Source organism: Galleria mellonella, unplaced genomic scaffold (genome assembly GCF_026898425.1).
Source record: "Galleria mellonella isolate WM207_F2 unplaced genomic scaffold, CSIRO_AGI_GalMel_v1 utg184, whole genome shotgun sequence".
NCBI lineage: Eukaryota > Metazoa > Arthropoda > Insecta > Lepidoptera > Pyralidae > Galleria > Galleria mellonella.
This window is the reverse complement of record NW_026442025.1, coordinates 783,787-805,998: the sequence shown is the minus strand read 5'-3', so window position 1 is coordinate 805,998 and position 22,212 is coordinate 783,787. Positions and strand designations below refer to the sequence as shown.

Here is a 22,212-nt window from a genome sequence, read left to right as displayed (position 1 = left end):
CGAGTCCAGTTCTTGATCAGTCAACTTCCTTGTACATGTTATTGTGTTTTTTCCATTGATATCTCCATTGCTATAATATGGTTATTGTTGGCGACAGACCTCTTATTATATAACTCACCTTTTTAGAATTATATTTTTATATTATGAATATGTCTTTTTCATACTTATTTTGTTTTTCTATTTGATTGACATATTGTTGTTAGATTGTGATTGTCATAAGAAATTATACTGGTAAGCCTAGTAGCCTCTCTTAATATTATTTATTACTGTCGCTGCCCTCCTCTCCAACCAGCGCCGTTTTCAGTTATTATGTCAAGATTGTATTTTATTATAATTCCATATTTATATTAAAACAAAGACAATTTATATTTTGATATAATTCGTCACAGTCGTAGAATACTGACGGATCTTTATATGTAATATTTGTCAGATCCGTCGGTATTCTACGACTATGACGAATTAAATATTGTCTTCCACAAAAACAAAAGAAAGAATTTAGGTGTGATAAAACAAGATATTTCGTGACAGCCCTGACTTCGTCTTCATCTATCATCCTTCACTGGTGTTCTGTCAGCGTATATCAATAGTACAGGATTACCTCTCCATCACCATTAAAAAAGTTACGGGGAAAGTATAATTGAAATATTCAACAAACGTTTAAATCGTCTATGCATTTAAAAAAATAACAATATCAAATTTTTTAGCGCGCGCAGCTTTGCACGCGTCCTGTTTTTTTTTAATGGATGAAAATAATTTGGTAACCCGCCTGCGCTATCGGTATACGCTGGTGGGGCACCAGTGAGGGATGATAGCTGAGGAAGAAGCAGGTCAGTTAGCTCACCGTGATGAATTCCACAAGAATTATTCACGATGTTTTCCAGGGGGAACCGCGTGGAGGTCGACCTAATAGGGTATATTGTTAGCAATGAGACTATTAGACACCTTTATAAACAATCCCTTTCCTCCTGCATGCGCCCTGTTAATCAATATTTATTTTCCATAAATTTCAAAAGCTTGGAGGTTTATTACACTGGTATACGCCACAAAGTTTTAATTTTCAGCAATAGTTTATTTTTTTTACAACACAGATGGCAAACGAGCATGCGGCTCACCTGATGGTAAGTGACTACTGCCGCCCATGGTCAACCACAACACCAACGGCATTGCAGGTGTGCTGCCGGCCTTTTAATTTATTGTTACATGGGAATCCGTTGCTGTCTGGTCCCGGCATAGAATAGGTCACCCCTTCCTTTCCCGTAGGTGTCGTAAGAGGCGACTAATTGAGGACGAGGAACGGGCAGCAGCGTCCCTCTTAAAACATCTCCAAAGCCTAACTACAGTTGCCAACCCGCCCGCCAAGCGTGGCAACTACTGGTAAAACCCCCAAGGGGAAAACTTATGTTCAGCAGTGAACAGTTAAAGGCTATGATGATGATGACATGGAAATGACAATATACTCAGTGGTGCTGTTCAAATTTATAGGCGACGGTTATTATCCATCAATTTGCTAATCATACTGTCATTCTAATATGAAAAAAATACGTTAATGATGTCGACTTCGTAGCTAAGGTAAATATCGTCATAGTCGTAGAATACTGACGGATATGTATATTTAATATGTGTCAGATTCGTCAGTATTCTACGACTATGACGATATATCTAGTATTTGTCAGATCCGTCAGTATTCTACGATTATGACGAAATATCTGCCATGTATAGATTGATAAGTCAATTTATTTATGGAATTAAGTCAATAATGCTAAACTGGACTTGCTCACAATGACCGCCTTTGCATTACATAGTTAGTCCCATTCGTGTTTAAGCCGTAAATCAGTTGTGTTTGCATGGCTGTGTTTTGGTTTGAAGGGTGGGATATGGCGTGAATTTACAGGGTACAGAGGAATAACATCTGAGTGCTTAGGAATGGCAACGCATAGGGGGTATCATGGGCGAAACAGTATACTCTGTTATGTCCATGGTACTGCTCATGTCTATAGGCGACGGTTACCACTTTCTATCAGGTGGGCCGTCAGCTTGTTTGCCATTCTAAGTTGTATAAAAATAAAAAATAAAAAATAATTAAATTAATAAAACTAGTTATTTTTTAAGCTTTAAGGGGCTTAAAAATTACGATTTAGAAGTGCTTGTACTTGTACAAGTCTATTTGAATAATGATAATTTGAATTTGAATTTAAATAATTCATTAAATAAATTTTAGTTTTTTAGTCATTTTAAAAAAGAAGCAAGTTCCCAATTCGGTTATATATTGTTTTATGTTACCTCATAACTCAATTATAAACGAATTTGAAAAATTCTTTTTTTTTTATCTGACAGGACACGCTTTTAAATTGGTCTCATAGAAATTTTATTAAAATCAATTTAGTAATTTATTTTTTATATCAACATAACTGGAACTGCCACGATTGAAGTGGACGATTCTAACTTCATGTTACTGGCAGATGATGTAACTTTTTATATAGGCGATGGAATTTTTAAAATCGGTTGAGTAGTTTATGAGTTTACTCATTACAAACAAACAATCAAATCTTTTCTCTTTATAATATTACAGTATGGGAGAATTTTATGGCTTCACTTCCCAAAAATAGTTGGCATAATAATTAATAATATACTTAAGACTTGACATAAATTTGCTATTGATATAAAATATGGAATGTAATTTTTAATAATAATAATGTAATTGTTAATTTTATTTGACGATATTGAATATGTACCTACACACATTTATTGGTTTGATTTGAAACTGTTTGAATCTTAATAATCACAAACTTTAATTTGTATCCTTATTTATTATGGCGATTAAAGATGCCAAAAAGATCTGTCACATGGCCTTTAGAATGTCAAATGTCTGTTCTTTTCATTTCGTTTCGTTTCAAAATTTCTATCCATCTATACAAAGCTGAGCCGGATAGCTAGTTTATATAAATTTTATTAATTATAACAATTTTAGAATGCCGTATTATAAGAATCTGTGACAGATGTGCATGAAGTTATGTTAATGTACTTTAATCTGATTAAGTTATAGTATAGTTAAGTTAGTTTTATGCGTGAAGTTGTATCGATTAAATTTAATTGAATCGATACAAGCAGAAAAAAAAGTAGTTCGACTTGAAATGTTAGTTGTTTAGTTTATAAAACGAAACGAAAATAATTTACGTAACTCATTTGAATTCTTTATAGTTATTATGTAATATAACTATTTTGTCAAGGTTGCAAAGATCTCGTATTGTATGTTTGTATGTATTTATAAATATCACTACTAATATTATAATAACGCGGAAAAGTTTGTTTGTTTGTACGCGCTAATCTTTGGAACTGTCAGTAGGATTGCAAAAATTCTTTTTGCATTTGATAGCTTATTTATTGATAAATGAAAAAATCATGATATGATCACGGGCGAAGCCACGATATATAGTTTATATTATGTTAATGTGAAGCGATGTTTCTCCCCGTGTAGGACACACGACTTTGGAAAGAAGCTGCTGTTTTTCTTTACGGAGCAACTCGGGACTGTAAGGTCTCATTACTAACTATCCCTTCCCTAGAAGGGATAGTTAGTAATGGAAACTAGGTCGACCTCCACATGGTTCCCTGGAAACCGTGCTGAATTCCAAGTGTATTTATCACGATGGGGCATAAAAAAGGCAGGTCAGTTAGACCTGCCTTTTTTATTCTCACCTATCACCCCTTACTGGTGCCCCGCCGGCGTATACTGTTAGCACAGGCGGGGTTACCATTCCATTATCGTCCATTAAAAATTATCCCTTTCCCCGGATTATGTTATGTACCATGTAATTTCACTGCCATATCTTACTCTCTAAACTAAAATACAGTAATGCTTATTGACAGAAACAAAAATAATTTTTGTACAAAAATTGAAGTATCCATGCGGATGAACTTCTGTATGCGGATGAAGTATGTGTATGTCATGCATATATTTAATTGTGTATATATTATATATGTATGTGTATGTATGTATGTATGTTATATATATATTTAATTGTGTATATATTATATATGTATGTGTATATATGTATGTATGTATCTATATATGTTTGTACGCGCCACCTACCCTTTGTCTTTTTCTCAATGCCCTCTACCCAAAGGTTGTCTGGAAGAGATTGCTTAGCGATAAGGCCGCCTTTTGTATCACTTCTCATTAATATTTACTGTATTTGTTATTTCTCTTTTCACTTGGTGTAATAAAGTGTAAATAAATAAATAAATAAACTTCATACAAACACTCCGGTGTTATTATGAAATATTTGAACCATACAAACTTTCATAAATAGATGAAGTTACATTATTTTTTGGAGAAAAACTACTTCTGGGAATTTTTTTTGAAAGATATAAAGATATATTTATTTAACAAAGTATGTTTATATTAGCACAGAATTTATCATTGCTTCCTACACTAGGCTGAGCCTGTCCTGTAGGAAGCAGAACTCGCGTTATCATATACATGCATACAGATATTAAACATAGGCCAGCAGTATTGACAATTGTGTAATTAATTTATATAATGCAATTATTTCATTTAGATCTCACCACCAATACACATGTAATTCGGGGGGAAAGGGATTGTTAGTAATGGAGACTGAGAATCCCATTGCTAGCAATATACCCAACCAAGTCGACCTCCTCGCGGTTCTCCCTAGAAACTATCATGGTTAATTCCTGATGAATTCATCATGATGGGCTAACTGGTTTTCATTCTCATCTATCACCCTTCACTGGTGCTCCGCCGGCGTATACCGTTAGCACAGGCGGGGTTACCATACCATTTTCACCCATCAAAAAAAAAACACATGTAATTCATGATTTCCAGTAAGTTTTGAGTTATTGCATTATAATGTATACAGCGTTTTAGTGATAAAACATAATTTGTGTAATTTGGTTGCATTACTTGCATTCTACGAATGTCTTCGGTCACAGAACTGTGCTCATGCGGGTTATTTCCACATATATTTAGGTATCTATTCATACAAGACAGGTAGGTATATAAAGGTGCAGTTTGCATAATACCGAGTAATACATTGTGCATTACAGGTTTTTGTATTTTATGCATGAAAAATTAATTTACTCTCGCGCCACCTGCCCTTTTCTATCTGTTCTCCTTTAACCAAAGGTTGTCTGTAAGAGATTGCACTAGCGATAAGACCGCCTTTTGTACATTATGGGTATATTTCAATCTGTATTAGCCTCGTCTGCGCTAACGGGATACGCTGGCGGGGCATCAGTGAGGGATGATAGATAAGAATGAAAGGCAGATCAGTTTTTTTTTGATGGGTGAAAATGATATGGTAACCCCGCCTGCGCTAACGGGATGCACTGGCGGAGCACCAGTGAAGGGTGATAGATGAGAATGAAAACAGGCCAGTTAGCCCATCATGATGAATTCAACAGGAATGAACCATGATAGTTTCCAGGGAGAACCGTGAGGACGTCGACCTGGTTGGGTATATTGCTAGCAATGGGATTCTTAGTCTCCATTACTAACAATCCCCCCAATACTGGTAGTTCATAATATCTGTTTGCACAACATTAGTACCGATTGTGATATATAAACGGGCCGTGGGAAATTCAATGGAAGCAGTCGCGTGCTAACACAATGCACCATATTTTAGGTTGTCAGGTTTGGAAAAGCACAGCATTGTCGACGTTGTACCTTTTAACCGACTTCAAAAAGGAGATTCTTAGTTGGGTTGTAGGTATTTTTTATGTTAGTTACCTCATAACTCCGTCAGATTTAAACTGATTTGGAAAATGCTTTATTTTCTGAAGGGATTTATTTTTTTATACCACTGAGGTGGCAATAAAGCATACGATCCACCTGATGGTAAGCGGTTACCGTAGACTGTGAACGCCTGCAATACCAAGGGTATTACGCCTGCATTGCCGACCCTGAAGAAACCTTTTTACCCCCCTTTTGAAGAACCCCATACTGTAATTTCTTGGAAAAATCTCGACAGGTAGCTCACTCCACAACCTGAGCGTTCTTTGGAGAAAACATCACTGAAACCGCGCTTTACGCGACCATCTAGGTTCTAAGGTGTGGGGATGAACTCCCTCTCGATGACGAGCTGTACGATGGTAGAAAGTGGCCGTGGGCATCATATTGATATCATACCAGAGGGAGACTTTATATAAAAGTCGATTGCTTGGGCACCTCTGTCCCATTGTTTCAACCATCCCGTGTTTCAATCGTGAAACAGTTGTGTTTGCATGGCTGTGTTTCGGTTTGAAGGGTGGGATATGGCGTGAAATTACTGAGTACAGAGGAATAAAACCTGAGTCCTCAGGAATGGCAACAAGGAGGATGCAGTTCACTTGATGGTAAGTGACTACTGCCGCCCATGATCAACCCCAACACCAGAGGTATGGCAGGTGTGCTGTCAGCCTTTTAAAAAGGAATATGCTTGATAGGAATATTCTTAAAGGTTATGATATCTATTGGTGTAATTAAGACCTCGCGTATCTATATAGCCGTGTAGGTCCCAGCATAGAATGGGCCACTCTTTACTTTTCGGTGTTGTAAGAGACGACTAAGGGAGCTCATGGCGGAGGGATGAGCAGCAGCGTCCCTCTTAAAACATCTGTGAAAGACTAACTGCAATTGCCAACCCGCTTACCAAGCATGGTAACTACTACTAGCGAAACTCCCTTTAAGGGAAAGGAATGCTCTTTTCTTGAAGGTTACGATGTCGTATCGGTTCAGAAATACTGCTGCTGAAAGTTTTTTTTTTTTAATGGAAGATAATAGAATGTTGACTTCGCTTGCGCTAGCAGATTACACTGACGGCATGCACCGTTACTCATTACTTCAGTAAACTCACTGATGTGAGAGATGATAGGTGAGAATGAATGCTGCAGGAAGTTGATACCAAAGAGTGGTTGTGCGTGGAAGGCAGTGCCTTCAAAAACGCACGTTGGAAGACCGCCACTCATCCAAACCATCCAGGTTGGGATGGAACTTTAATTTACGGCGGGTTGTATGGTGGTGAAAATCGGCAGCAGGTATCAATCAATACAGCAAGCAACAAGCAAGAACAGTCTGTATTGTCAAACGAATTCAAAAAGCAACTGCTTGTTAATTTGCCTGTACTTTTTTTATGTATGACGACATGCGATAGGTATTTATTTCGATTTTAAATTAAAACTGTTGATAATTCTTGTATTATTGAAAGAGTTTAGGTATTCGCGTACCGCGTTGATCAAGATTTATGACTTTTTTCTTTTGTAAAACAACTCTCAAAACGAACATCGGCTGCACCTTTTAGAGATTCTAGGAATTAAATTCAAAGACAAAGTTTACAATTCAAAGAATTCTCGATCCATTACAAATTTATATTAATAAACGACGATCCCCGAATGTCAACATTCATTCTGCAAACATTCGTTATTTCTTCTTTTCCTCTTTTCTTTATTTAATTAAATAACATTATTATATATATATAAATAACATTATTGTTATATATATGTTTGTATATGATAATATTTATATAATAGTGCGCCACCTACCCTTTGTCTTTTTCCCAATGTCCTCTACCCAAAGGTTGTCTGGAAGAGATTGCTTAGCGATAAGGCCGCCTTTTGTATCACTTCTCATTAATATTCACTGTATTTGTTATTTCTCTTCTTACTTGGTGCAATAAAGTGTAAATAAATAAATAAATAAATAAAATATCTTTTTTTCTATGTCACTATTGTTTACTATGTAAAATTTTAAATGATTTATTATCTGTTTCGTTATAAATGTCAAATAAAAGAGATATAAAGTCAAATATTTTGGAATTCTTACTTTAAAATAGATTATTTTACTCTTAATAAGAAACTCATACCTAACCTACACGTAACATGCAATACAATGCACCCGTATTATATTTTAGCTCATATTTTATTTAAACAAAGTTTCAGAAAAAATCTTATACCTGCAGAACTCAGTGGCGGGATTTTATATTATAACTAGCTGACTCGGCAAACGTTGTTTTCCATATACATTATTTTTAGAACTATACATGAAAATTTATCGTACTACAATTATTATATTGGATTGCCATCTTGCAACCCTATTGCAGCATATAAAAATCGCGATTAAAAAATAGGAGTTGATCGTAGAACGCTGAAAATTTGAGGTTGTGTGTATTTTTTAATGCTAAATCATAATAAAATAAAAATGGAAAAATTTGTCAAAAAAAAATTTTTTTTTGGGGAGGGTCACACTTATCATTGAGGGGTATGAAAACTAGATGTTGGCCGATTCTCAGACCTACCCAATATGCACACAAAATTTCATAAAAATCGGTATAGCCGTTTCGGAAGAGTTTGGTAACAAACACCGCGACACGAGAATTTTATATATAAGATTAAGCGAAACTATAATCGTAGTATGTCTTTAAGAGTATGAAATGTAAAAAAAAAACTCAGATTAACTATTTCTAATATTATAAATGTTGAAATCACTTTTATATTTATAATTGTTTGTTACTTCTAGATGTTTTAATGACTCTATTGATCATGATAAAATTTAGTATTGTAATTAAGTAGCACTGGCTGTATCCCGCGTCTTTACCGACGTGAATCAGTACATAAAATACGAGTATATTCCATGTTATAAGTTAGGATATAACCTATCCGTGTATCATGTATTAATCAATTCCGTTCAGTACTTTTTGTGTGAAAGAGTAACAAACATTCTTCCGGCCATCGTTACAAACTGTCACATTTATTATATTAATAGGATTTCGGTTGGGGAAGGACATAGGCCGCTTTTTATACATCATCATCATTCATCATTTCAGCCATTATCTGTCCACTGTTGGACATAGGCCTACATCATAGACTTTTTTTTATTTATTATTTTTTTATACAACTTAGAATGGCAAACAAGCTAACGGCCCACCTGATGGAAAGTGGTAAACGTCGCCTATAGACATGAGCAGTACCATGGACATAATAGAGTATACTGTTTCGCCCATAATACCCCCCACACGTTGCCATTCCTGAGGACTCAGATATTATTCCTCCGTACCCTGTAAATTCACGTCATATCCCACCCTTCAAACCGAAACACAGCCATGCAAACACAACTGCTTTACGGTTGAAACACGAATGGGACAGAGGTGTCCAAGCAAACGACTTTTGTACAAAGTCTCCCTCTGGTAAAAAAATTATATAAAGTATAAAAAAGTTACAAAATACAGTATAAAAGTAAGACAATGATTGTCAATTTGTAATCGAAAATAGTGATTATTTCAATTCATGATAATGATGACAGATGAGTAATGGAGTCATCTCGAGTTGACATCTAACCGCGAAACCGCGTTATTTTTACTTAACCCAACTAAAATATATAACCGCAACAAAGAAATAATTTACATAATAAGAATGTAAAGGAATTGAGAAAATCAATTCTTTAACGTCAAGCTTAACTAGTATAAGTTTAAGACATTGTATTAAATCGTGTGGTTTCGAACTTAGGCCTGTGCTTAGACGTTACAAGATTGAATATTTTTTAGTAGAGTATATATATATATATATATATATATATATATATATATATATATATATATATATATATATATATATATATATATCTTATATATAAAATTCTCGTGTCGCGGTGTTTGTTACCAAACTCCTCCGCAACGGCTTTACCGATTTTTATGAAATTTTGTGTGCATATCGGATAGGTCTGAGAATCGGCCAACATCTATTTTTCATACTTCTCAATGATAAGGGTGACCAACCCCTAATTATAATTTTTTTAACAATGTTTTTTATTTTTATTTTATTATGATTTAGCATTGAAAAATACATACAACTTCAAATTTTCACCCTTTTACGATCAACCCCTATTTTTTTATCGCGATTTTTATATGCAGCAATAGGGTTGCAAGACGACAATCGAATATAATAATTGTAGTAGGATACATTTTCATGTATAGTTCTAAAAATAATGTAAATGGTAAAACAACGTTTGCCGAGTCAGCTAGTATATACAATACATTTTAATTTTTATATATATACGCACTCATCTGAAACAATTCGACCGATTTTTATGTATTTTTTTTTATATAATGCATCTCAGGTCGTCACTCCATCTAGTGGAAGGTCGTCCTACACTGCGTTTGCCCATACATTCTATTCTTCGAGCTACGTGACCAGTTCGTTCAGTGGGAGGTTTCAAATATTTTGTTGTTTTTAAATTTTTGATTTACGACATTTTTTTTCTATTATATTCTACAGCTTGTGTAGATGATTTATTTCACCATATACATATGTATATACGTACACACGCTTCCTATTAACTTTTTCAAAACGATACATTAACATAGATTGTATTTATAATTCTTTTATGCAACTTAGAATAGCAAATAAGTTGACGGCCCACCTGATGGGAAACGGCAACCATCGCCTACAGACATGAACAGTACCAAAGTAAATAGTCATAAAGGTCGTTGTTTCTTTAGAAATATATGAAGATTCTTAAATACAAATATTTAGGGGGGAAGGCATTCTATTATGGGATTTATTAAGGATAGTATTTATTGAGATGGTATTTATTATATTATGATAGGATGTATTGATTGCGGGCTACCAGTCCCATTGCTAGCAATATTTATACCTTATCAGGTCGACTTCCACGTGGTCCCCTCTGGAAACCATCGTGCGGAATTCCAAGTGTATTCATCACGATGGGCTAGCAGGCAGGATGACCTGCCTTTTATTCTCACCTATCCCTCACTGGACCCCGCCAGCGTATACCGTTAGCGCAGGTGGGGTACCATTCCATTACCATTCATAAAAAAAAATATAAATGTTCGAGCAATATCGTGAAGTTACAGTGAGAATAATAACTTCAAATTTATCTCTCAATCACACTCAGACACGAGTTAACGACATAACATATGGCGAAAATATTTTTAATATCGCCTGATCTAAACCATAATAATATTTCATACGATGTTAAAAATGAAAGTTACTTTACTAAACTAAGCTAATCTTGCAGTATGTGCTTTAATGTCTAAGAATAAAAAAAAATGAAATGTAATTTTAATCAATTATAATTTAGACATTGTATAAACGTAAAATAAATACTAATTGAAATGAATATATGTTTAACCCTATGTACTCGTATATTATAAAAATCTAACCGAAATACAGTCACGCAAGCACAGCTGTGTGGAAGAAATGCGAGTGGGACAGGGGTACCCGAACAGAGGGGGGGAGGGTTAGGGAGGAGAGCAATTGTTAGTTTTTTTTTTTTTACAACACGGGGCAAACGAGCATGCGGCTCACCTGATGGTAAATGACTACCGCCGCCCATGATCACCCACAACACCAGCGGCATTGCAGGTGTGCTACATATTAGATATATATATATATATATATATATATATATATATATATATAGAATTTTGGAGTCTTCAAAAATAATATACTTATGTATAGTTATTTTTTTTTCAAGGATTGATTATTGATATTGTATGATGGAGTGACGACTTCAAATCCATTGCAATGTCAATGGTTGCAGGTGGCTTAGGATTCCATTTCTTCTTATAGCAGTCTATGGGGGAGGCCTATGTTCAGCAGTGGACACATAATCGCTGAGATGATGATACGTGAAAGAAATTTTAAAATCGGTTGAGTAATTTTTGAGTTTATCCATTAAAAATTTTTTCTCTTTATTAGTATTAGTAAAGAAAATGATAAAAAAAATTGAAATCTTAATATACAGCGAACTTGGTGTATTTATTTGAGAAAAATGTTGAATTTCACTCATAGATGCACCGTTAAAAGTAAGCCTATGATATCGATCTCGCTCGAACTTTATGTCCTCGAAAGAGTTAATTACAAAAATAAATCATTTACTCACATTAAAGATCCAAATTAGAAAATAAACGCCCCTTTTTATCACTTCACAACACACAAATACCTGTATTAATATTTCCAAAGGAGAATAAAAAAAAAACAGTATACAAAAACGCGTGTTACTTAATATAGTCGCGTAGTTTTGCGTAACTGACCGCACGTTCGTTACACGAGAACGGCGAACAAGTACTGGCAATCTGGGTTCGATTGATGCGTTGCGCCGGCGCAGCGCAGGTTGTATACAAAATGATAATAATAATAATTTAGTTTATTTCTAAATTAATGTTACAAACACCTTTAAACATAGGTGAAATCCTGTTCCCTAAATAGGTAAATCCTGTACTTTACGATAAGCAGTAATGGCGGTGATTTTTTTTTAAATGGGTGATAATGAAATAGTAACCTCGCTTGCGCTACTGGTATACGCTGGCGGGCCACCAGTGAGGGATGATAGGTGAAAATTAAAAGGCAGGTCAGTTAGCCCATCGTGAAGAATTCCACGAGAAGTAACCACGATGGTTTCCAGGGGGAACTGCGTGGAATTCGACCTGATTAGTAAGATTGCTAGCAATGGGGCTGGTAGACCCCATCGCCAACAATCCCTTTCCCCCCGAAGGCGATGATTACAATAATGCTACGCTGAAAGGCAGTGTTAATAATGGAGTCCAATTGTTAGTAATATGCCCTAATAGTAGGCTTACTCTTAAATCTATAACCTATATCAATCCAATCTAATATCAATGCCAATTTCGTACTGCACTCATGAAATAACAATTAGGAATTCTGTTAAAATTGGGATCGATTTACAATAGTTTATATTATTATTTATAGATATTATATTATATCTATCTATCTATCTATCTATCTATATATATATATATATATATATATATATATATATATATATATATATATATATATATATATATATATAATATATAATTTTTTGTATCTTTTTAATGCGTAAGAACTCATTTTATTTATTAAATATAGATAAAAACACTGATAAAAACAAAGCGAGTCAGCTAATTTGACAATCAGCTGACAAAAAGTTGACCCGTTTTTGAGACTCGATACTCTATCTATATAATCTTTTTTTTAGATAAAAAAAAGAATTTTTCAAATCGGCTTATAAGTGACGGAGTTCTGAAGTTTCAAACATAAAAATATATAACCGAATTACAAAGTCGGTTAAAATTCCCCTCCATCTAATAGTAAGTAGTATTTACAACAGTAAGGTATGTTTGAATCAATGTCGAAACTATCATCAGCCCAATCAATGTTGATTTGCATGTGTTGGTCGGAGTTCGTGACCCAGTGTTCATAAAACTGAGGCCACGAATTCGATGCATCGGCAAATTTAACACAGACAATTTTAACAGCGATTATTTTATGCAACTTCAAATGGCAAATATGCTGACGGCTCATTTTATGGAAAGCTGTAAGCGTCGCCTATAGACATGAGCAGTACCATGTACATAACAGAGTATACTGTATCGTCCATGATACCCCTCATGCGTTATTATTCCTGAGGGTTATGTCTCTGTATTCTGAAATTTCATTGAAACTGAAACATATTCTTTAGTCTTTCTTTATTCCTTATTGTACACAAACATAATTTTAAACACAATCTGAATGTGTTGAATCTGAATCATAGTCATGCAAATACAATTGCTTTATGGCAGAAACACAAATAGAGCAGAGGTACTCAAGTAAACGACGTTTGTACAAAGTCTCTCTCTGGTAAAAACTTGTTTATCATTGTCAACATAAAAAAAGATAAATTATAAAAGATTGTGATAACTGGTTTGATTTCTGACATTAATTCTTGTAGATTACCTCAACTCAGTACTTCGAAATATAGCAAACTCAGAAATCTAAAATTGGATAGATCAATTTCACTATAATACACACTCAGTTTATCTTTTTGCAATTAGTTATAATTAATAATTATTTATTTTATTTATTTATACTTTATTGTACACAAAAATTACATAGTTAAAGTCTATATTCAAAGAAGATGTACAACAGGCGAGCTTAACTCTGTAAGAGTTCTCTTCCAGCAAACCCTGAGCGGAAAGGAGCATTAATTACCAGCGGGCAGTGTGCGTACAATAAGAAGAGGAAACAGTATAGTATTAGAGGGAAGGGACTTTTAGTAATGGGGAGGTTAGTCCACATTACTATCAGTATCAGGTCGATCTCCACACGGTTCCCCCTGGAAACTATCGTGACTAATTCATCGATGTATTCGTCACGATGGGCTAACTGATCTACCTTTTCATCCTCACTTATCACCTTTCACTGGTACCCCGCCGGTATACACCAATAGCGCAGGCGCGGTAACCATGCAATTTTCACCCATTAAAAAAAAATAGTATAGTACCTACGAGTAGTTACTTATTATTATATATTTATTATTTCTTAGCACTACTTATTGGTGGGGGGAAAGGGATTGTTAGCAATGGAGTTTGACAGCCCCACTGCTAGCAAACCATCGTGAACAATTCTTGTTGAATTCGTCACGATAGGCTAACTGACCTGCTTCATCCTCACCTATCATCCTTCACTGGTGCCCCTCCGGTGAATACCGATAGCGCGGGTGGGGTTACTATTCCATTATCATCCATTAAAAAAAACACTACTTATTGGTACTAAGAAGTACGAATTCTTTTTTTTTATTAGTAACACAATATAATTATTGGAATTAATGAAAAAATATCAAATTTATAATGGGAAGTTAAGCTCGCGGTCCGATAGACGACCTACTCATTTCAGCTTTAAAGACAACTTCGCATGCTAATGTATGAATGCCTTTATATATGCGAATTTATAATGTTTACTGTATTTTGCAATATACATATGTGCTTTTACTATAGTATTCTGTATGCAGAAACAAACTGGAGTTATGATTACTCAGTTCCAAGTCAAAAACATTTTTAATTACTTGATTCTGAAAGTACTATATCATTGGGCGAATTGTGAATATATATATATGTGTCGTCTACAGGAATGTTATAAAGAGGAAAGATTTGTATTTTTGTGTGTATGTTTTACCGGAGGAAGACTTTGTACAAAAGTCGATTGCTTGGGTACCTCTGTCCCATTCGTGTTTCTACCGTGAAGCAGTTGTGTTTGCATGGCTGTGTTTCGATTTGAAGGGTGGGATATGGCGTGAATTTACAGGGTACAGAGGAATAACACCTGAGTCCTCAGGAATGGCAACGCATGGGGGGTATCGTGGGCAAAACAGTATACTCTGTTATGTCCATGGTACTGCTCATGTCTATAGGCGAAGGTTACCACTTTCCATCAGGTGGGCCGTCAGCTTTTTTGCCATTCTAAGTAGTATAAAAAAAATGTTTGTAATGAATAAACTCAAAAACTACTTTGCCGTTTTAAAAAATTCTTTCATCATTAGAAAGATACATTCACCCTGAGTGACATAGGCTATATTTATTGCTAGAAAAGATTAGGGATCCTTACTAAAACTTTAGTAACGTAACTCAAGGTGTAAAAAAACGCTATAAAATATCTTACGTTGCGTGCGCTGCGAAAACTATTGGTGATAGAACAAAAGTATGTTCTACAATATTGAAGAAAATATCAAAAACTACAAAAAACTTTGCGATCCTTAATGTCCAACTATTATCGTTATATCAACATAACCACTGTTTAAAATGTTGTAAAAATGCCGGGTGGACTGTTTATATATAAATATATTCTTGTATATTTATTTACCGTGTGGTCCCAGCATAAAAAAGGTCACTCCTTAATTTTTTTTATACAACTTAGAATGGCATTGAGCCTTTCCCATGGGTGTCGTAAGAGGCGACTAAGGATATTTAAGGGTCGAGGAATAGGCAACAGCGACCCTCTTAAAACATCTCCAAAGCCTGTCGGTGGAGTACCAGTGAGGGATGATAGATGAGTATGAAAGCAGGTCAGTTAGCCTATTATGTTGAATACAAGAAGTATTCCAAGGGGAACCGTGTGGAGATCAACCTGACAGGTCTTACTAACATTGGGGACATTATTAACAATCCCTTTCCCCCAGCGTATACCGTTAGTGCAGGCAGGGTTACCATTCCATTATTATCCAATAAAAAAACATCTGTGTTTTAAATTTGGTGTCCAAAGACAAAGATCAACTTTTTCTACCAGGTAATACCGTGAATTTGTTTACTATTCAAAGTTTTATAAAAAAATTTAGTTCTTGCCAATCTAATTTTTCCATTTGTTTCTATGACGTACAAAATGGCGAGACTATAAAAAATATCCCGACCTTTAATTCAAGAGTCATCGCGGAGTCGTTTATGAAACAACTAACCGGTTGGTAGTAAGTAGTTACATAAATGTGTTCGCATTGCGTCTGCGCGTGCGCAGTTAAGTAATAAAACGTTCTCCATTTGGTTATTGGTAACTGCATATGATTTAGTCAACGTAAACAATCAAATTAGAAGGAGATCACACTAATATAATGATATTGTAGCTAGCTGATATTATAGATAAATATTACGAGTATTTACCAGAGGGAGAATTTGTACAAAAGTCGATTGCATGGGTACCTCTGTCCCATTCGTGTTTCTACCGTGAAGCAGTTGTGTTTACATGGCTGTGTTTCGGTTTGAAAGGTGGGATATGGCGTGAATTTACTGGGTACAGAAGAATAACACCTGAGTCCTCAGGAATGGCAATGCATGGGGGGTATCATGGTCGAAACAGTATACTCTGTTATGTTTATGGTACTGCTCATGTCTGTAGGCGACGGTCACCACTTTCCATTAGGTGGGCCGTCAGCTTGTTTGCCATTCTAAGTTGTATAATTTTTTTTTTATTATTTCAATCGTTAACTGTTAACTACTGGACATAAGCCTTCCCCATGAAGGGAGTTTTGCCAGTAGTTGCCACGCTTGGCAAGTGGGTTGACAACCATAGTCAAGCTTTAAAGATGTTTTAAGAGGGACGCTGCTGCCCATCCCTCTACTATAAACTGAAAGTCGTCTCTTACGACACCCATGGAAAAGTAAAGGTGGCCCTTTCTATGCCGGAACCTTCCTAAAATATAGTGTTTTCACTTCATACGCCATTTAGAAGTAGTAAATATATTTCAAATTTAAAATTTTATCGTCTTTATTTAAATAGACTTGTTTACAAGCACTTTTAAATCGTCATTTTTTATAAATGCAGCGTTCGGACAGTTGCTATCTGTTGAGAAGAGCCCGCAAGAAACTCAACAGTTACTCTTTTAAATCTCTGTTAACATTATGTGTATTTATTTAAATGTATTATGTCTAAAATTACATGGTCGTTAAAAGTTCGTGCATGATCGACTAACACCATGCACATTTGTCATTTGAATGGTTTTTCCACTTCTGAAATACACGCGTATAAAGCAACGGGCGAAAAGATAGTTAATCATAATTAAATATTTTTTTTTTATTTAACTCTTTATTGCACCATAAATAAAAATATACAATGGCAAGTGAATAATTCAAGTGAAATACAGTAACATAAATACAGATTGAAATATACACATAAAGGCGGTCTTATTGCTAGGGCAATATACATATATATATACAACATACATACAAAATACATACACATATAATAATAATCTTATCTCTATAATGGTTATATGCTAATAATGATCTTATCCCAACCAGACTGGAACAACATCTCAGACGGTTGGGATTCCGAGGCGGCTCACTCCCGGGAGAGATGCAGAAAGCGGTGCTCTTAGATACTGCCCACTTAATATGCCGGTTTCTCTCCCTGGGGCCCTGAACCCCGGCCGACTGTGCTTCTACCGGGGGTTAGTTTGCCATCTCCTCTCCTTAAGAGGGGAGATGTTACTTTTGTAAAATTTTTAAATAATAATAATAAGACCGCCTTTTCTTGTACCACCTTTATATGTATATTTTAACATGCTATTATATTTCAGTTGAATTGTTTATATATTATTGTTTATTTTTTTATGTTTTGGTGCAATAAAGAGTTAACCCATTGCATATTTTTTTTTGTGAAATAAATCAAGGTGGTAAAATTCATGTTCAGAATTAAAGGAAAAATGGTTAAGGAAATAAATTTGACAGCTATGTTTTTTTTTTTCTACAATGTACATTAAAATGGTATCCAGACACGATCAACTTAAAGTGAACTTGTTCTTTTATATAATTTTTGGGCATGCAATGTTATGACGGAAATTTCCACCATTATGCAGAGAAGGGTTGAATAAATAAATGATTTTAAAATCAGGACGAGACCACGAAACCTAATAGAGAACTAGCAAACATCACGCTATATTTGATAAAGCTAATAATAACGTCTATTAATTACTGTGTCAATGTAGCAATTACCTAATTAAACACGCCATCTCTCCTGCGCAAAGAGAATTTAAAAATCTTCTATTTTATTGTACAGAGATTTTGTACTAGCGATGGATAATGTATAGCAATGTCTATTTATTTTAATCGCAATATTGGCTCAATAACATATACATTAGATATTGGTAAGCAGAGGGAGAGTTTGGACAAAAGTTGATTGCTTGGGTACCTCTGTCCCATTCGTGTTTCAACCGTAAAGCAGTTTTGTTTGCATGGCTGTGTTTCGGTTTGAAGGGTGGGATATGGCATGAATTTACTGGGTACGGAGGAATAACACCCGAGTCCTCAGGAATGGCAACGCATGGGGGATATCATGGGCGAAACAGTATACTCTGTTATGTCCATGGTACTTACTGACCATGTCTATAGGCGACGGTTACCACTTTCTATCAGGTGGGCCGTCAGTAATTTGCCATTCTAAGTTGTATAAAACAAGTAAACAAACAAACCAATTCACTGTTACATTTGTAATATTTATAACTTACTGTTTGAAATGGGTAACTAAACGAGGACAAATTACATGTAACTACATTATAATACAGTTAAGGATGCAATGAATTATTTAAATTGACACAATGAATGTGATGCTGTCATGCGGATGATATTTGGTATTGTGTTTATTTTTATTCGACTATTACAAAAGGATAGAGAATTTCGATTCATTTGTTTGTTTTTTTTTTATACCACTAGGGTGGCAAACTAAGGCCCACCTGGTGGTAAGCGGTTACCTTAGTCTATGAACACCTGCTATACCAAGGGTATTACAAACGCGTTGCCGACCCGGAAGAAACCTTTTCAACCCCCTTTTGAGAGCATCTCTTGGAAAACCTCGATTTCCTATCGAGGGAATCTTTTTTTTTTATACCACTGTGGTGGCAAACAAGCATACGGCCCACCTGATGGTAAGTGGTTACCGTAGCCTATGAACACCTGTAATACCTCTGGTATTACGCGCGCGTTGCCGATCCTGAAGAAACCTCTTTACCCCCCTTTTGAAGAACCCCATGCTGTAGTCTCTTGGGAAAACCTCGGCAGGTTATTCTTATTAATAATGATTTATATACTAGTTCAATAATAATAACAATAATCGGTACCTAGTGCTAAATTCATTCCCCTCGATCCTATCCTATCCAATCACCGTCATCATCTTTACCCCCGAGTTACAACAACCAATGAGGACGCTGGAAGATTATAAGAAACTTCAGAGCTGTCTTCAATTTTAACCGTCATTGTGACCTCCACAATCGACGAGCAACTACGTATAAAAAAAATATTAATAACATTGTTGTGCTGTAAATGTGGTTACCACTCTCCATTAGGTGGGCATGTTGTTTCTCTGTCTAAGTACCATAAAAAGAACTGCTAAGCGGTAGAAACACGAGTGGAACAAAGTTACGTGTCATCATCATGACGATCATTAACATATCAGCTGTTATCTGTCCACTGCTGAACGTGGGCGTCTCCCATAGACTGCCATGAACGCTCCTAAGCTACCTACATACCTGTGCACAAGATTTATACAAAGTTTTCCTATGACGTCAAATTATATGTTGTATATTTGAAAAACGCCAAAATACATAAATGCGCGCGCGCACCGCTCAACGCTCGACACTTGAATAAATATTTGCTGGTTATTTCAGTTTGACTACATGGATTAAGGATAATAAATCATAATGATGGTATTAAACAACCTGTTTTATTAACAAATACCTTTATTATAAGACTATAAGCTATACGGTAATTTATTATACGGAATAATAAAAAAAAAAAACGATACGCTCAGATGACGATTGTAGTCAGATATATTTCTATTTTGCGGGTATGATGAAATCGATATAAATTCTTTATTTTAATTAATTACATGCAACTAACTTTTATCCCTAACTTCGTCCGCATGATCGGGATATGTTTACTGATGATTATGAAATATAAAGTAGCCTATAATCTTCTCCATTTCATATACATTGTACGTGTATACTAAATTTCATAGTTATTGGTTAAGCCGTTAAAATGCTATAAGGTAACAAACAAACTGATTTTCATATTTATAGTTTTAGTAAGGATTGTCTGGTTATCAAGATAAGTGTTTATATATTAAGAGAAACCGTACAACGTCTAGCGCAATTTGAAATACCGTGACCTGGGTCAGCCTAAGCAAATATACTAATGTGTAATAAATTTTTATGCAACTTAGAATGGCAAACAAGCTAACAATCCGCCCGATGGAAAGCGGTAACCGTTGCCTATAGACTATAAACATGAGCAGTACCATGGACATAACAGAGTATACTGTTTCGCCCATAATACCCTCCATGCGTTGTCATTCCTGAGGACTCAGGTGTTATTGCTCTGTACTCTGTAAATTCACTGCCATATCCCATCTTTCAACACGAAACACAGCCATGCAAACATGACTGCTTCACAGTAGAAACACGAATGGGACAGATGTGTCCAAGCAAATGACTTCTGTACAAAGTCCCTCTGGCAAAAAAACGTTAACGTCAACATCAGAGGGCGAAGCCAAATTATATCCCAAACGTAAATAAATATTGTACATAAGTAGTCTTAACCAGCGCCTAGTAAAATCAAATAGCAAATGTGAAAATCAGTAACTTTGATCGAACAGATTACTGATCACAAATAGTGGATATAATACAGCATTTCAAGCAATAATATTCTATTAGAATATTGCCACTTAATTACTAAAACAATAAATAGAAGAAAATGCATTATATTGTGTTCTCTTGGTTTTTATGTATAGTTAAAAGAGCGCGGCCGTTGTAACCTTGTTTAATTTGACAGGCGCACGACGTAAATTGAATAAGTTTAATTGGAAAAAATTTATATAAAAATGTTGTTTGAATATAGTTTATTCCTCGCAATACAAATCATCATGATCATCATACCAATCGTTAACTGTTCGCTGCCGAATGTAGGCGTTCCCCATAGAGGAGGTTTTGCCAGTAGTTGCCACGCTTGGTAGACAGGTTGGCAACCATAGTCAGGCTACTAGTATAGTATTATATTATCTGTAGTCAGGCTATTGGTGATGTTTTAAAAGGGACGCTGCTGTTCATCTCTCGTCTATAAGTTCCCTTGGTCGCTTTTTACAATACCCACGGGTAATCCTAATTAGTTCCCACTATGCCGAGACTACACCGCTATATAAATGTATCAGATATATTTTAAAATATATTAAATATATATTATTTTTAAGTTTTCGCAAAATCAATAGTTATGCCTAAAAGACTTTGTTGATTTTATAGGTAAAAATATACATATGTTTCCACCTTTTTTCATACTCATTATGTGATGAAAGGCGACCAAGAGTGGAGAACAACAGGTCAGGCAATACGAGTATGTTCAGCGGCTACAACAATGAGGTCGCCAACATAAACTGATTTAAAATCGATAAATTATCTTGTAATATTTCAAGCAAAAATTCATAAAAAAAAAATACAATTGCAATGAGAACCTTCTCTTCAAAGTTGGTCAAAAATTTTATACCAAGTTACCTGGCCAATATATATTTTTATAACACTTCAAATGATATACAAACTGATGGCCCTACTGAGGGCAAACCGTAGCCTGTACACATCTACAACACCATAGAAATCGTCATGGTGCCTATATACTTCTCATGTGTTGCTTTCCTGATTCCTGAGGATTATGATGTTATGACTGGTTAACGTGTAACTTCATTGCTATATCCAGCTCTTGGAACTAAAACAGCCATGTAAGCACGGCTACTTCTTGATAGAAACACGGATGGGACAGAAGTACCTAAGCAGACGACTTTTGTACAAACTCCGGTAAATATTATTATATATATTTATTAGTAGGAAAAAGTAGTGTATATTAAAGCAAATAGCCGTGTGGTCCCGGCATAGAATAGGCCATCCCTTACTATCCCGTGGGTGTCGTAAGAGGCGAC

The 22,212-nt window shown here is 35.2% G+C and overlaps 1 protein-coding gene across 1 annotated transcript in view; it reads right to left on the bottom strand.

Annotated features, from left to right (window-relative positions):
- Window positions 1-12,068, bottom strand: part of LOC113514677 (uncharacterized) — an 86,339-nt gene extending 74,271 nt beyond the window's left edge. The window contains 1 exon segment of the mRNA XM_052893685.1: window positions 11,897-12,068. The gene's annotated coding sequence lies outside the window, so the exon portion shown is untranslated.
- Window positions 12,069-22,212: the final 10,144 nt, after the last annotated feature.